Raw genomic sequence first — 18,158 nt, forward strand, 5'->3', positions numbered from 1 at the left:
CCCATTCGGAGCTAACTTTGGAGACAATCATTTAATACTTTGGTCTGTTTCTTTCGGATTGATTCACAAATTACCTATTACACCTTACCGGTGATAAATGTGAACTTTGGCAGCTGGTGGCAAATATAGAAGAATTTCCTGACAATAATAACCATGATTATCCCACATCTCATATCGCAGGCCTATTACATAGCACTCTACAGGGAACATTCATTCATTCCCTTCTATTCTTGCCTGAGTACAGCTTGCTTTGTAATTTTCCTACCACGGGCACAAACATACACATTAAGGCCAATTTTGTCAGATGGTAATTAACCTGCCAGTATGTTTGTGTGGGAGGAAACGGAAGCACCCAGAGGAAACCTACATGGAAGTACATACTAACTGGCTGGATAAGAACCCACAGACCCGCGGAGGAGATGAGGAAAAATAACCCTTGTGCCGCAATTGAAATGTGTATGACGATTGGCCACAGGAGGCGCTTTTTGGGTCCTGGGATGTGTATGATACACAAGCTAGTGTTAACATGAGCAAAGTAATGGATGAATGTAATACCCATGGCATAGTGGCTTCTTGGCACAGATTTCCAGCATGCACGGGATATACTCCCGAGTCATCTCCCAAAGTGACTTCAACATGATTCAAAAGGCAATAACATGCCAAATGCATAATTTCTATGTTGCTTGGCACAGCGTCCAATGCTAAACTGGGTAAACCTATATCCACTTTAGTCTACTTTAGCTGGGATTGAAAAGAAGTTCTCTCTCTATGCAGTTCTCTTACATGGAGCTCTTGCATTTTGGTTACATCAGGATTGTACACCGATGCTCATGGGCCCACCAGCTAACCACCAATGATCTGATGACATCAGCTTGTATGTGTAGTCACTGTCCCATTACAAAACCAAAATAGCGCCCAGTTCAGATATAGGAAGACCAAAGACTGTCACTCCCTCACCTTCTTTTCATCAATGGTAGGAGAAGATGGTAGAATAGCATTCCTGGCAAACACCGTGGCTACAACCATCAGCAGTAATAACCATGTATAACATGGTTGTAATGACCATGGCAAAGCTGGTGTCACTTTTTATAGATGGTTTCCACCTTTAATATTCAACAATAATGCAACTGCTTATGTATTACAGTAGCACTCTTTTCAGAAATCCAATGAAGCTTCTTGACTACCAATGACATCCATACCATGTGACGTCATGGGGACACTGTATAAAAGATGTCCATTATACAGTCCTATGAAAAAGTTTGGGCACCCCTATTAATCTTAATCATTTTTAGTTCTAAATATTTTGGTATTTGCAACAGCCATTTCAGTTTGATATATCTAATAACTGATGGACACAGTAATATTTCAGGATTGAAATGAGGTTTATTGTACTAACAGAAAATGTGCAATATGCATTAAACCAAAATTTGACCGGTGCAAAAGTATGGGCACCTCAACAGAAAAGTGACATTAATATTTAGTAGATCCTCCTTTTGCAAAGATAACAGCCTCTAGTCGCTTCCTGTAGCTTTTAATCAGTTCCTGGATCCTGGATAAAGGTATTTTGGACAAACAATTCAAGTTCAGTTAAGTTAGATGGTCGCCGAGCATGGACAGCCCGCTTCAAATCATCCCACAGATGTTCAATGATATTCAGGTCTGGGGACTGGGATGGCCATTCCAGAACATTGTAATTGTTCCTCTGCATGAATGCCTGAGGATTTGGAGCGGTGTTTTGGATCATTGTCTTGCTGAAATATCCATCCCCGGCGTAACTTCAACTTCGTCACTGATTCTTGAACATTATTCTCAAGAATCTGCTGATACTGAGTGGAATCCATGCGACTCTCAACTTTAACAAGATTCCCGATGCCGGCATTGGCCACACAGCCCCAAAGCATGATGGAACCTCCACCAAATTTTACAGTGGGTAGCATGTGTTTTTCTTGGAATGCTGTTTCTTTTTGGACGCCATGCATAACGCCTTTTTTTATAACCAAACAACTCAATTTTTGTTTCCAAAATGAAGCTGCCTTGTCCAAATGTGCTTTTTCATAACTCAGGCAACTCTATTTGTGGCGTACGTGCAGAAACGGCTTCTTTCTCATCACTCTCCCATACAGCTTCTATTTGTGCAAAGTGCGCTGTATAGTTGACCGATGCACAGTGACACCATCTGCAGCAAGATGATGCTGCAGCTCTTTGGAGGTGGTCTGTGGATTGTCCTTGACTGTTCTCACCATTCTTCTTCTCTGCCTTTCTGATATTTTTCTTGGCCTGCCACTTCTGGGCTTAACAAGAACTGTCCCTGTGGTCTTCCATTTCCTTACTATGTTCCTCACAGTGGAAACTGACAGGTTAAATCTCTGAGACAACTTTTTGTATCCTTCCCCTGAACAACTATGTTGAACAATCTTTGTTTTCAGATCATTTGAGAGTTGTTTTGAGTAGCCCATGATGCCACTCTTCAGAGGAGATTCAAATAGGAGATCAACTTGCAATTGGCCACCTTAAATACCTTTTCTTATGATTGGATACATCTGGCTATGAAGTTCAAAGCTCACTGAGGTTACAAAACCAATTTTGTGCTTCAGTAAGTCAGTAAAAAGTAGTTAGGGGAATTCAAATCAATAAAATGATAAGGGTGCCCATACTTTTGCACCGGTCAAATTTTGGTTTAATGCATATTGCACATTTTCTGTTAGTACAATAAACCTCATTTCAATCCTGAAATATTACTGTGTCCATCAGTTATTAGATATATCAAACTGAAATGGCTGTTGCAAACACCAAAATATTTAGAACAAAAAATGATTAAGATTAATAGGGGTGCCCAAACTTTTTCATAGGACTGTAGGTTTGTGTCAATCCCATTTTAATGGCAGGAAAGAACCTGCACAGTTTTGACCTCTCCACACTTGCTGCAATGTGTATTTAGGTTAGGAAACTGGAGACACCAAGATTAATTGTCTCATATAGCTAGGAGTATGATGAGGTCAAGCAGCACCTATACATGGGTCTCATTTTTCTCTGTGCTATATGCTGCTTTTAAAAAATTTGATGGGAGGCCAAACTGGTTGTCCAACTAGTAGCAGACATGACGAAAGCTGTAGGAAGAAGAATCGTATGACCCAAAGTTAGAAGGACCTTCAAGTGGTGGTTTCCTCTCTTGCTGCGTAGTAGTGGTCCTTTCTATTGCTGCATAGTGGTTGTCCCTTCTCCAGCTCCATAGTGGTAGTCATCTTTGAGGTTGTCTAGTGACGTTCTCTCTTGCTGCATAGTAGTGGTCCCCTCTTTAGCTGTGTAGTGGTGGTCTCTCTATCTGCATATTGGTGGTTTCCTCTCTAGCTGCATACTTGTGGATTCCTCTTTAGCTGCATAACTGTGGTCTCCCCTCTAGCTTCCTAGAGCTGTTCTACCTTTCTGTATAGTAGTAGTTTCCTCTTTTGCTGCAAAGTGGTGGTCTCCTCTCTTGCTGTACAGTGGTAGTCGCCTGTCTAGCCACATAGTGGTGGTCTCCTCTCTTGCTACAAAGTGGTGGTCTCCAATCCTGCTGCATAGCGGCGATCTATTCTCTAGCTGCTGTAAGCAGGTGACAGGCAGAGTGCTGGAGTCGCGTTACATCTCCCCCAGATTCTTGACATATGTGTGGTCCAGGGCAGATCTTGAATAAGCTGCAGCCCAGTTGTGAGTCATAGGCTTGTTACTGGGCCATAAAAGGATGCAGAGCCTGCTCTTCAGGACAGATCCTGGGAGGAGAGGAGGTGGCTGGGTCTGTCCTGACACTGCGCTCAGGCACAGGATAAGCAAATAAAATACAGCCTTACCTTCAGGCAAAAATAATCCTGCTCGTCTGAGCACTAACTAAACAGAAAATACTAACTATGTGTGGCTTACTACCAGCCACACAAATCAATGAAAAAAACAGTGTACCGTAACACAAGGCTCTCAATGTCAAGACATCCCCAGCCACTTCCTCTCCTCCCAAGATCTGCCCTGAAGTGCAGGCTTTGCAGCCTTTTATGGCTCAGTAAGGAGCCTATGACCAACACCTGGGCTGCAGGTTACTCAAGATCCGTCCTGGACCACATATACGTCAGGAATCTGGGGGAAATATTCCAATATACCATGACTCCAGCACTCTGCCTGTCACCTTCTCATACTGCATAGTAGTGATCTTTTCTGTAGTTGCATAGAGGTAGTCTCCTCTCTTGCACTGTAGCGGTAGTTTGCTCTCTAGCTTTGTAGTAGTGACTTTTTCTCTAGTGGCATAGTGGTAGCCTCTTCTCTTGCTATATAGTGGTGGTCTCTTCTCTTGCTATATAGTGGTGGTCTCTTCTCTTGCTTTATAGTAGTGATCTCATCTTAGCGGAAGTCTCTTATTTTGCTGCAAGTGGTGGTCTCCTCTCTTGCTGCATAGCAGTAGTCTGCTCTCTAGCTGTATAGTAGGGATCTCTTCTCTAGTTGCATAGTGGTGGTCTCTTCTCTAGTTGCATAGTGGTGGTCTCTTCTCTAGCTGCGTAGTCTCTTATCTTACTGCATAGTGGTGGTCTCCTCTCTTGCTGCACAGCAGTAGTCTGCTCTCTAGCTGCGTAGTAGTGATCTCTTCTCTAGTTGCATAGTGGTGGTCTCCTCTCTAGCTGCGTTGTCTCTTATCTTACTGCATAGTGGTGGTCTCCTCTCTTGCTGCATAGCAGTAGTCTGCTCTCTAGCTGCGTAGTAGTGATCTTTTCTCTAGTTGCGTAGTGGTGGTCTCCTCTCTTGCTGCATAGCAGTAGTCTGCTCTCTAGCTGCGTAGTAGTGATCTTTTCTCTAGTTGCATAGTGGTGGTCTCCTCTCTTGCTGCATAGCAGTAGTCTGCTCTCTAGCTGCGTAGTAGTGATCTTTTCTCTAGTTGCGTAGTGGTGGTCTCCTCTCTAGCTGTGCAGTCTCTTATCTTACTGCATAGTGGTGGTCTCCTCTCTAGTTGCGTAGTCTCTTATCTTACTGCATAGAGGTGGTCTCTCTTGCTGAATAGCAGTAGTCTGCTTTCTACCTGCGTCGTAGTGATCTCTTCTGTTGTTGCATAGTGGTGGGCTCCTCTCTAGCTGTGAAGTGGTGGTCTCTTATCTTACTGCATAGTGGTGGTCTCCTCTCTAGCTGTGAAGTGGTGGTCTCTTGTCTTACTGCATAGTGGTGGTCTCCTCTCTTGCTGCATAGCAGTAAGTCTGCTCTCTAGCTGCGTAGTAGTGATCTCTTCTCTAGTTGCGTAGTGGTGGTCTCTTCTCTAGCTGCGTAGTCTCTTATCTTACTGCATAGTGGTGGGCTCTCTTGCTGCATAGCAGTATTGTGCTCTCTACCTGCGTCGTAGTGATCTCTTCTGTTGTTGCACAGTGGTGGTCTCCTCTCTAGCTGTGAAGTGGTGGTCTCTTATCTTACTGCATAGTGGTGGTCTCCTCTCTTGGTATGATAGTACAACTTGTGTGCAGCCCACCCGCACAGCCTGCACGCACCCGCTAAGACTATTTTATATCACCAGCCATCTGCTGCGCTGATTCAGGACAGTAAAGACAAGCTTTTGTTCTGGAGCCATTAAGAGCTTCCTGGTATTATCAGCCCTGCGTCCGGCCAAGTGCACTTCAGTTATAATCCCCTTCCTCCAGCAGGGACAGATAAGGGGGTGGCGGAGAGGGGGAGGAAGTAAAGAATGGGATGTTTTCAAAACAGAGTTCAAGGCCGAAGGAGACAAACAGGACAAGTCAAAGTTATCCGAAATCTCAGCAGAGAACTGACCAACATCAGACATGCACTGCACCAACAACTCACACAGACCCAGGCACAATAGACAAAGACAGGCCCCACACAAGCAAATAACAATGGCGGGCGCACAGTCCAGTGATCTTCAACTAAAAACAAAATGATAACAGGGAAATTGTAAAAATAGTAAAAAAAAATTATGACATAATATAATACAATAATAATAATAATAATAATAATAATAATAATAATAATAATAATATAAATGTAATAATATACTATAGTAAATATAGCACAATACAATATAACATTAATATACAACAGTAAATATAATATAATACACTATTAAATACAACATAATACAATATAATATAATAATATACTGGTAAATCTAACATAATACAACATATTAATACACTATAGTAAATATACAGTGGGGCAAAAAAGTATTTAGTCAGTCACCAATAGTGCAAGTTCCACCACTTAAAAAGATGAGAGGCGTCTGTAATTTACATCATAGGTAGACCTCAACTATGAGAGACAAAATGAGAAAACAAATCCAGAAAATCACATTGTCTGATTTTGTAAGAATTTATTTGCAAATTATGGTGGAAAATAAGTATTTGGTCACCTACAAACAATCAAGATTTCTGGCTCTCACAGACCTGTAACTTCTTCTTTAAGAGTCTCCTCTTTCCTCCACACATTACCTGTAGTAATGGCACCTGTTTAAACTTGTTATCAGTATAAAAAGACACCTGTGCACATCCTCAAACAGTCAGACTCCAATCTCCACTATGGTGAAGACCAAAGACCTGTCAAAGGACACCAGAAACAAAATTGTAGCCCTGCACCAGGCTGGGAAGACTGAATCTGCAATAGGCAACCAGCTTGGATTGAAGAAATCAACTGTGGGAGCAATAATTAGAAAATGGAAGACATACAAGACCACTGATAATCTCCCTCGCTCTGGGGCTCCACGCAAAATCTCACCCCGTGGGGTCAAAATGATCACAAGAACGGTGAGCAAAAATCCCAGAACCACGCGGGGAGACCTAGTGAATGAACTGCAGAGAGCTGGGACCAATGTAACAAAGCCTACCATCAGTAACACACTACGCCGCCAGGGACTCAGATCCTGCAGTGCCAGACGTGTCCCACTGCTTAAGCCAGTACATGTCCGGGCCCGTCTGAAGTTTGCTAGAGAGCATTTGGATGATCCAGAAGAGTATTGGGAGAATTTCCTATGGTCTGATGAAACCAAACTGGAACTGTTTGGTAGAAACACAACTTTTGGTGTTTGAAGGAAAAAGAATACTGAGTTGCATCCATCAAACACCATACCTACTGTAAAGCATGGGGGTGGAAACATCATGCTTTGGGGCTGTTTCTCTGCAAAGGGGCCAGGACGACTGATCCGGGTACATGAAAGAATGAATGGGGCCATGTATCGTGAGATTTTGAGTGCAAACCTCCTTCCATCAGCAAGGGCATTGAAGATGAAACGTGGCTGGGTCTTTCAACATGACAATGATCCAAAGCACACCGCCAGGGCAACGAAGGAGTGGCTTTGTAAGAAGCATTTCAAGGTCCTGGAGTGGCCTAACCAGTCTCCAGATCTCAACCCTATAGAAAACCTTTGGAGGGAGTTGAAAGTCCGTGTTGCCAAGCGACAGCCCCAAAACATCACTGCTCTAGAGGAGATCTGCATCGAGGAATGGGCCAACATACCAACAACAGTGTGTGCCAACCTTGTGAAGACTTACAGAAAACGTTTGACCTCTGTCATTGCCAACAAAGGATATATAACAAAGTATTGAGATGAAATTTTATTACTGACCAAATACTTATTTTCCACCATAATTTGCAAATAAATTCTTACAAAATCAGACAATGTGATTTTCTGGATTTGTTTTCTCATTTTGTCTCTCATAGTTGAGGTCTACCTATGATGTAAATTACAGACACCTCTCATCTTTTAAAGTGGTGGAACTTGCACTATTGGTGACTGACTAAATACTTTTTTGCCCCACTGTAATACAATATCTCAGGTCTGAGCTGTAGCTTATGATGTTCTGTAGCATCTTATAATGTCCCACAGCATCTGAAGTGTATATTATGATGTTCTACAGCATGAAGTTTCTAATATGATGTCCTGCAGCATCTGAGCTGTACATTATGATGTCCTAGAACATCTGAGCTGTACACTATGATATCCTGCAGCATCTGAGCTGTGTACTATGATGTCCTGCAGCATCTGAGCTGTATACTATGATGTCCTAGAGCATCTGAGCTGTACACTATGATATCCTGCAGCATCTGAGCTGTGTACTATGATATCCTGCAGCCTCTGAGCTGTATACTATGATGTCCTGCAGCATCTGAGCTGTACACTATGATGTCCTACACCTAGAGCATCTGAGCTGTGTACTATGATGTCCTTCAGCATCTGAGCTGTGCACTATGATGCCCTGCGGTAACTGAGCTGTACACTATGATGTCCTGCAGCATCTGAGCTGTACACTATGATGTCCTGCAGCATCTGAACTGTATACTATGATATCCTGCAGCATCTGAGCTGTGTACTATGATATCCTGCAGCATCCGAGCTGTACATTATGATGTACTGCAGCATCTGAGCTGTGTACTATGATGTCCTGCAGCATCTGAGCTGTACACTATGATATCCTGCAGCATCTGCGCTGTGTACTATGATGTCTGAGCTGTGTACTATGATGTCCTGCAACATCTGAGCTGTGTACTATGATGCCCTGCAGTAACTGAGCTGCATATTATGATATTCTGCAACAGCTGAGGTGTATATAATGAAGTTCTGCAGCATCTGTGGTGTGATTTATGATATTCTGCAGTATCTGAGCTATGTATTAGGATGTTCTGCAGCAGCTGCAACACAAAAAAGATGGAACGCTACCGAATCAGTAGTTAAAACAAAAGAATGAACTTCCTATAAAAGCAATCTGCAACAAACTGTTCTGACATGAAGAGATAAACTGCGCCAATATAGCACTGCTCATCTCTATATAATGGTAAGGTTGTGACATGACACTGTGATAGTTGTGCAGATGTTATGTACAGACAATATTTGTTTCTCTGTCTGCAACGTTAAAACCATAAATTCTGTATATTTTGATTACATACATCTGTAATACCATATGGTTTCCTGGCGTGGGCGCTACAGGACATATAGAATCTGTATGTGTGGCTGCAGTAAATTTCTCATGTCCGTATCAGATGAACAGCAGAAGTCCAGCAGCTACAAAGTAATGATATGGCCAGGTCTGGTACACCAGGGTCCATGTGACATCCTTATCCTGCGGCATGGCATATGAGTAGTGGTCTTGATAAGACAATCCCTTTAAGTGGTTCAGATTAGATTATTGGAGACTGCTCTGGAGTATAGCAATGACTACAATGGGAATGGGCCAGGACGTCTGGTATACATATGGAGCGTTTCCCCATAAAATAGACGGATGGAAGCAATTTCCGAGCTGGTGAACCTTTCAATAAATCATGAGATGGACGATGACACGGACCATTAGCTATATAGTAAAATGAAGCTTTACATTTGTAGTGCCAGAGATACCCAGGCAGGGCTCATGGGGCAAGATATTTTGTCTGCCAAATGCTCAAATTCCTTATCTATAATATGTACATTATACCCAGAGTGGCTTCTTACAGTCCTTGTCTGCCAAATACAGTACTTCGTCCATCTTTAACATATCTACTTGTGTGTCAGTCTTAACTGTAGTTCTGGAATTCTATTCCAATACCAGAATGATGAGCATGAACTTGTGTGTCAGACTTCACTACTTTTTGCATGCTATTCCACCAGGATACAGCAATCTTTTGTATGGAACAAACAAATGCGATCATCAATGAATCTACAGGCCAGAAAAACAGTACCACACCTGTCCGCAGATTTTTGCACTGCCCATGCCACTCTCCCCAAAAAGTGGGTGCAGTGAGGATGTGCAGAGGGCGGGGTTAATGGCAGATTTATTGTTATTTAGGTCAGAAAACTTGTGTAGATGATGCTGGAAATCTACACCAGCCAAGAGCTGGCATAGGTATCAGTCGGGGCACCCTGCCCGGCAGAGGGTGTACCTTGTCATAACTGCCGGCACAGGGGTTATGAAGACTGCCATTGAGTACACCAGTCTTCATAAATTTCCCTCATTGTGTCTGCTATTCCAGCTCCGATTTAGTCATTCCAGTGGGGTTTGGCTGCAATACCAGACACAACCAATACACAATAGTGGCACTGTAGAGAAAGCAGTCATGATTTTCTAATCCTGTACTAACCTTTTCATCATGGTAAAGTTTATCTTATAGGTATACACCTGGTGACAATACTGTCCCCTGTCTGTAATTAGCTGGTATTGCAGGTGTTACATAGGAGACGACTTATGGCGCACATCCGGTACAGGAAGCCTGCTAGAACAATAAGGATACTTGTTTCTTCCTATACATATGTCACCTCTTAGATCTCTATCCACAATATGGCGAGGGCAATGACTCAGGTTACTATTTTTGGACAATTTGCTATTTTCCTTGGTAGCTTCAGACATCTTGCGTGCAGGGAGTCCACCTGACCCTATCTGAGATGCTCGCCATGTTTCATCATAAAATCCTACTCCTGCATCCTCAGACCATACCAGATTCTGCTGACTGCTGGTGTCTTCTGATAGCTGACTCCGAAGGACGACACAAGGTCATCTGACACTCATGAAGCGCATTGATAGACTGCAGCGGGGCTTGTAAGACCCAATGAAGAAAACAGGACCCCCTAACTATTACACAAGGGCCTTACTGGGCTCCTTCAGGCTCTAGGGCCCATCTCAGCCTTATAGACCCCTCTAATGAAAAACAGACCCCAGACCAAACCCCCTAATGAAATAAAGACCCCAGCCTGCCACCCTAAGTAAACACAGACCCCAGACCAGACCCTTAAATAGAGACCCGAGCCCAGCACCCCAAATAAATACAGACCCCCTAAATAAATTCAGGCCCCAGAAAAGACCCTAAAGGCACTCACTTCCTACACCTTACAACCCCCTTCAATTCCCGCTGTCAGCCAGAGGACACTGTCTGTGTCCCAGCCCCAGGAATGAAGAGGTGAGTATTTAGAGAGGACACATGGGTGCTTTGTCTTCTCCCCCAGGAAGCCTTCCTTTTCTTGGAAATCTTTGCCAAGTATGCCAATATGGCCGCCACACACACAGAATTGTCACATGAGAGGAAGTGTAGTGGCGGTCGTGTTAGTTGTCACACAGCTTTTCCAGACACAGATACCTCTGAATAGACAAAGTGGATTTTTCAATGACATTTTTTTAAAATTTTTCAGGGAAATGCTCTTTAAGCTGCCTACATGTACACACGCTTCTGTCACTGACTGAGGGCATTGTCTTCACAGCGATGCCCTGGGCAGTTCCTATATCGGATGGCATTGACAACAGCCCCATTGTTTGTACAGAACACGCCAGCCTAAATCATTGGGGCAGCGCTCAGACAGCTCGCTGGCAGAACCTGTGGGTGACTACTACAACAACAATGGCCTGCTTGACTGAGATAACATTACGTAGAGGGGGCACTTACTTATTGTGGGATGTATACAGCCTAGCGTGTGTCAAATCATCCAAAGCATTTGGTAATAATATAAAGGGGGCAAGTATTTATTTCACCAATATAGTGATGCAGAATTTTCAGACACTGTCCATTTCCATGTTAGGATAAGAAGTGACAAGGTGGGCAGCCATCTTGTAGACTAAGGAGCACTGACCTTGGTCACCCATGTGTACATGCATTATACGCAGCCTCTTACCTCCCCTTTACCATCCCAATATTCTGCAGGTTATTCACGTAAATGTCTCGGCGCCTTCCGACTCAACCCTAATCATAGCAAAAGAGGAAGACCCTCCTACACCAGGGCAGGAACATTCACACCACAGCCCACATTGCCGAGAAATAATTCTATCACTTCCTCTTACAGTTTCTATTCGTTATTCTATCATTTATGTCCAAGCTTTAATTTACCCTGAAACAAAGTTTCAAATCCCCAGCATAGGTATGGAGCTAAAAGCCTAAATTCTGACATCCTGCCGCCACCACCAGAGGGCGATAACTGCATACTGTAGAAACCATATATAAAGTAAGCTACTAAGCTCCCTCTAGTGGTGGCAGCAGGTAAAATCATTGTTTTCATTTAAAGTGAGTCAGGAAGAAAATGGCTCTCAAACAGATAATAGTGCTGTGTAGGGGCGCTGACGAGGAGAAGAGATAAACCAATACTGCAAAGTAATCGAGTTATTATACTTATACAAAATAACCACAGGTGTCCTCTCCTTCCCTAGACCACTAAATATGTGAGTATTAACCCCTTTAATGCCCTACACCAACCACCAGAAATGTGAATATTAAGCCCTTTACTCTCCTAGACCACTAAGTATGTGACTATGAATCCTTTTACTGCCTTAAACTAGTAAAGATGTCAATATCTATTAACCCATTTATTGAATTAGATCACCAGAGATGTGAATATTAACCATTTACTGTCCTAGACCATCAGAGATGTCAATATTAACCCATTTACAGCTATAAACCACCAGATCTGTTAATATGAACTAATTTACTGCCCTAGACCACCATCAATGCTAATATCGGCCCCTTTACTGCCCTAGACCACCATCAATGCTAATATTGACCACTTTACTGCCCTAGAACACCATCAATGCTAATATCGACTCCTTTACTGTCCTAGACCACCATCAATGCTAATATCGGCCCCTTTACTGCCCTAGACCACCATCAATGCTAATATCGGCCCCTTTACTGCCCTAGACCACCATCAATGCTAATATCGGCCCCTTTACTGCCCTAGACCACCATCAATGCTAATATTGACCACTTTACTGCCCTAGAACACCATCAATGCTAATATCGACTCCTTTACTGCCCTAGACCACCATCAATGCTAATATCGGCCCCTTTACTGCCCTAGACCACCATCAATGCTAATATCGGCCCCTTTACTGCCCTAGACCACCATCAATGCTAATATCGGCCCCTTTACTGCCCTAGACCACCATCAATGCTAATATCGACTCCTTTACTGCCCTAGACTACCATCAATGCTAATATCGGCCCCTTTACTGCCCTAGACCACCATCAATGCTAATATCGACTCCTTTACTGCCCTAGACCACCATCAATGCTAATATCGACTCCTTTACTGCCCTAGACCACCATCAATGCTAATATCGACTCCTTTACTGTCCTAGACCACCATCAATGCTAATATCGACCCCTTTACTGCCCTAGTCCACCAGACATGTTAATATTTATTCTTTTACTGCTCTAGACACCAAGGTTATGAATATTAACTCATTTAGTGCCATAGCCCACCAGAGATGTTACTATTAACCCATTAACTGCCTAAAGTACCAATTTTATTATTGACCCCTTTACTGCCCTAGACCATCATAAATTTTAATACTGACCCATTTACTGCCCTAAACTAACAGAAATGTTAAACTTAACCACTTTAGCCCAAACAGAGAGGAGAATATGAATATAAAGAACCCCTTTACTGCCCAAAACCACCAAGGAGATTACCAAATTCCGTCTTATTTCTGTCTCCTGTTGTTTTTAATGGGCAACATCACCGGGAACTTCTTTTTTTTCAGTTCACTGAAAAAGAAACGTCCTGATCGATCTTGTTATGGATTTCGTGACTGTCTCAGACACTGCGAGACTACTCCTGATTAGCCCTGTGTGAATGGCCTCTTAGATAATCAGCGGGGTCCAACAACTTGGTTCTTGCGTGTATGGGGGCCATTAGATTTAATTGGTGGCATAGCCTCCAGCCTGCTCTTGCTGGGAGTTGTAGTTGCACAACAGCTGGACAGCCACAGGTTGGAGCACACTCATTTCATGGAAAATTAAGCGTCTGTATTGTCGCTCCCTCCTCCGTTCTGCATGTTTGGGGACTGTTCGGAGTTACATAACATATACAGCCGGCTTTGTGAGTCACCTCACAGTTACGACATCCCACCGCTACATGTAAAACGCAGAGAACATGGAGTTACAGGGTGACCTTGTTAGTTTCCAGCACAGGGTCTCTCCTACCAGTAATTCACCAATGTTCCTGCCGTCTGTGGGCAGATGGGGCTGTTCTCATCAGCCCACCTTTCTGGCAGTGACATTGAGAGCTAAGTTTAGAATCACCCAGCAGGCTTTACACCAAAAAAAATCTTTCAATTCACAGCCAAGCGAGCAGGGAAGACTGGATGAGCAATGCTTCGTGCTCTGTAACCATGCAGCATCTGTACCACCATGGCAACGGGAGGAAAGGAGAGAATATTTAGGGAACACAGCTTTACCTAGTGCAGACTCTTAGCTGAGAGGCACAGGACCAGAGAGACGGGGGAGGGGGGCATCACAGCTCACAGAACTGATTAATGGTTTGTAACTGTGTGTATTGATAAAGTTGGAAGAGATTTCTTTTGTGCAGGGCGCTCTGGCATGACAAGCCTAATGGTAATTCACTGCTTGCAGGCTGATGAGATTCCTCCTGGGTTTGTACAATGGACAAGTGCTCCACCTAGTGGTTATTCCTGAAATTGTGCAATAAGGGTCAATGATTAACCCTTTAAGGACACAGGGTAATTTGGTCGTTAATGCTCGTGACTAGAGATGAGCGAGTACTGTTGGGATCAGCCGATCCGAACAGCACGCTCCATAGAAATGAATGGATGCACCTGGTACTTCCGCTTTGACGGCGGCCGGCTGCTTAACCCCCCGCGTGCCGGCTACGTCCATTCATTTCTATGCAAGCATGCAGTTCGGATCGGCTGATCCGAACAGTACTCGCTCATCTCTACTCGTGACATTTTATTATATTTTTCTTTTCTGTATTTCTTTTTTTATATTTCTGCTGACACACAGGTATGTGAGGGCTTATTCTTGTCGTGATGAGCTGAGCTTTCATTTGGCGCTATTTCAGGTACATAAAATGTTTTGATAAACTTTTTGGGGGAGTCCATGTCAAAAACCTACAATTCTAGCATTATTTTTTGCATTTTGTCACTGCAAAGGCAACTTTGCCCGACGTGTCATTACAATTAGGGCGATACCGTGTTTATTATCAAAGCCTATAACATTTTTACTGTTTAGTTGAAGGAGATGTCAGTAGTTGTTTTTTTTATAGCAATTTTCGTTTGTGACCCCAATACATTTTTATACTTTTTGATATGGAAAAAACTGGGGATACCTAACATGTTTGTTATTTTATGTTGTTTATATGTGTGTGTATGGGGGGAGGGGTTATTCAAATTTTGTTTTGTTTTTTTTAGCTTTTTATGTTTTTGTTCATTTTTTATACTTTATTTTTGCGACAGGGAAAGGCAGTCAGGAGGTCATTGCTGGGCTTCCTGACAGTCATGGCAACCCCTCGGACCCTGCAATCTTATCGTGGGGATTCTGAGAGGTGCGGAGGCTTACCGCAGCTCTACACCGCCATTGGGGTAATGAGAAAGCTGGGTGATGAAACATTACAGCCCACAAAATATCTAAATTTCTGAAAGGCAAATTTCTCAAATTATGGAGTTATGTAGAATGGATGGTAAGCGGAGGATTCTGCCTTAAAATCTGCCTCGCAATGGCAAATCTTTACTGGCAGTCCTGTTCATTTTTCAGGTGCTTTTCAAAGCAGATTTTGGTGCAGATTTTCAGAAAACGCATCAAAATTCTTTTCTAAAATCTGCCTCAGATTTCTGACGCTGTTTTTGTGCCTAAATTTCTCAGTGTAAATGGTCCCTTATGTTCACACGGAAGAATCAGGAAAGAAGTCCACAGGAAGATCGAGCAGGACGCTTATTTAGTTCAACGTCTTGAAAAAAGAATCATCTGTCACTGTGTCCCATTGAAAACAGTTGAAAATCGGCCCCAAATTCCTCCTGTGAACATCCCCGAATATTCCTGTGTGTTATATTTACTACTGGTATCATTTTGGGGTATACACAACTTTTTTAATCAGAAACTTTTCCTTTTATTTTTAAATATATGTTACTTTATTTTATATTTTGTTTGGGCCCAGTATGGAACTTGACCACTAGGGGGCTGATACAATAGACTGCAGTACTGTGTTGCAGTGTATTGTATTATTCAGCTGATATTAGTAGCAGAATCTAATAGGTTCACTCAGATGGGAGAAGTGAGGGCCTTTTACAGCCTCTGTCACAGTCACAAAATATTGGCACCCTGTGCTGTGGAGGTAGCCAATGAATGGGAGCAGTGATACCTGCAAACCCCCTACATGTTGCAGTCTCTATTGAGAGCAGCAGCTAAGGGGATTACACAGCTGTAACAATATATTTGGGTATCAGCTGTATGTTACAGCTTACATCTGTGGCTGATGGCACCGGCTCAGCTCCTGAGATGGTATCATCTTCCTGCCATTTCACCTTAACCAACTACCTCTATTGTAGTGATGCGTTATGGGGCAGGCCGTGGGTGACAGGACTGGTTGGGCAAGCTCCATGCAGAGTTTGCTCAATGCCCTGAAGAATCCCAAAGATCAGAATGACAGAACTATGTTTAGTGAGGTGAGATAATAGCATCAATATGCACCCATAGGAGGAAGGGGTCTTCACAGCACCAAACTGGCCCTCCATGAAATGTGGTGATTTCAAAGTCCATTAAGACTAGGGATGCATGAGGATTCTTGAGGTTTAACCAAAGATCGCCATGTTGACGTTAGGCTTCTTCACTAATGTAAGTGAATGGAGTCGCAGTGCGACCTAGTGGATGTTGCGTCTATGACTTCTGATTGCAAAAATATTGAACACTGCTCAATCACAGTCACAGCACCTTCAGGGTTGCAATGTGATAATAAATAATAATAATACATTTTATTTATATAGTGCCAACATATTCCGCAGCGCTGTACAATTTGTAGGGTTCAAATACAGACAGAAAGATACATTACAAAGAAAGTCATTTCACACAATGGGACTTAGGGCCCTGCTCACAAGAGCTTACAATCTATGAGGTAGAGGGGGTGACACAAGAGGTAGCAGGGGCGGCATTGCTTATGCAGAGGTCAGACACTTTTGTAATAGAGGTGACTGTCATTACACAAACATAAAACTTTATGAGCCGTCAACTGTCGTGTCCTTTAACATGTGGATGGAGCTTGCACAGATAAAGTTAGCATGAGATGACATATCATGTGGGCTAATGTGGGAGCGGGGACAGAGGAGGGTTACATTTTGGGGATTCTAATTATAGTACGGAAGGGTTTACGTTAGACATTGTGATAGGCTTGTCTGAAAAGATGTGTCTTTAGTTTGCGTTTGAAGCAGTAGAAATTGGGAGTTAATCTGATTGTCCAGGGTAGAGCATTCCAGAGAAGTGGTGCAGCTCGGGAGAAGTCTTGTATACGAGAGTGGGAGGTTCTGATAATAGAGGATGTAAGTGTTAGGTCATTGAGTGAACGGAGAATACGGGTTGGGCGGAAGACAGAGATGAGGGAGGAAATGTAGGGAGGTGCAGCATTATGGAGAGCCTTGTGGATGAGGGTGATAACTTTATATTTTATTCTATAATGAATAGGCAGCCAATGTAGTGACTGGCACAGACCAGAGGCATCGCTGTAGCGTCTAGACTGATAGGTGAGCCTGGCCGCTGCATTCAGAATAGATTGTAGAGGGGAGAGTTTAGTAAGAGGAAGGCCAATTAGTAAGGAGTTACAGTTACAGATCACATTCAATTACATTAGAAAAGGTGTGCAAGGGTGACATGGTGATCTGTGGCCAGGCATTTGTAGTTGAGGCCAAAGCCATCACTTAGCCTTAGCAGAGTTAGACATGAGCCCTACTGTTACAGTGGCCTAAATACAGGCCCCCGTACATCCCATGTATTTCTGGTTTAACTTCTCGTCATTCATTCATTGCACTCTTGGGGCAGGTAAAACATCTGTAGATGTCTACGGGGACACTGACCATCGCCTTATACACTTAGGCTTTAAGTGACTGTAGACAGATGAAGCAGAAATACCAGGAGAGCGCCCTGCAATATCTGCAGGTCACACAAGTGGTTGATGGCAGCTTCTATAACTTGGTTGTGGAGGTACTTCACAATGTAGAGACTGGAGACCCACAGTATGGTATATGATATGTCATTGCAGGTGGAGGGTTAAAAATAGGATCATTGCCCACCTAGAGCTCAGACTATCAAAGGGCAGCACTGTCCTCTGTAGACAATTCATTATAGACTATGTGACAGTGCTATAATATCAGCTCCATATGTTGTAGCACACATATATTTATTGGCACACACTACTATTATTAATATCAGCGGGGCTCTTATTTGTTCTTTAGCATGGCAGACATATCCAGATTGCA

This window comes from Leptodactylus fuscus, chromosome 11, assembly GCF_031893055.1.
Source record: "Leptodactylus fuscus isolate aLepFus1 chromosome 11, aLepFus1.hap2, whole genome shotgun sequence".
NCBI lineage: Eukaryota > Metazoa > Chordata > Amphibia > Anura > Leptodactylidae > Leptodactylus > Leptodactylus fuscus.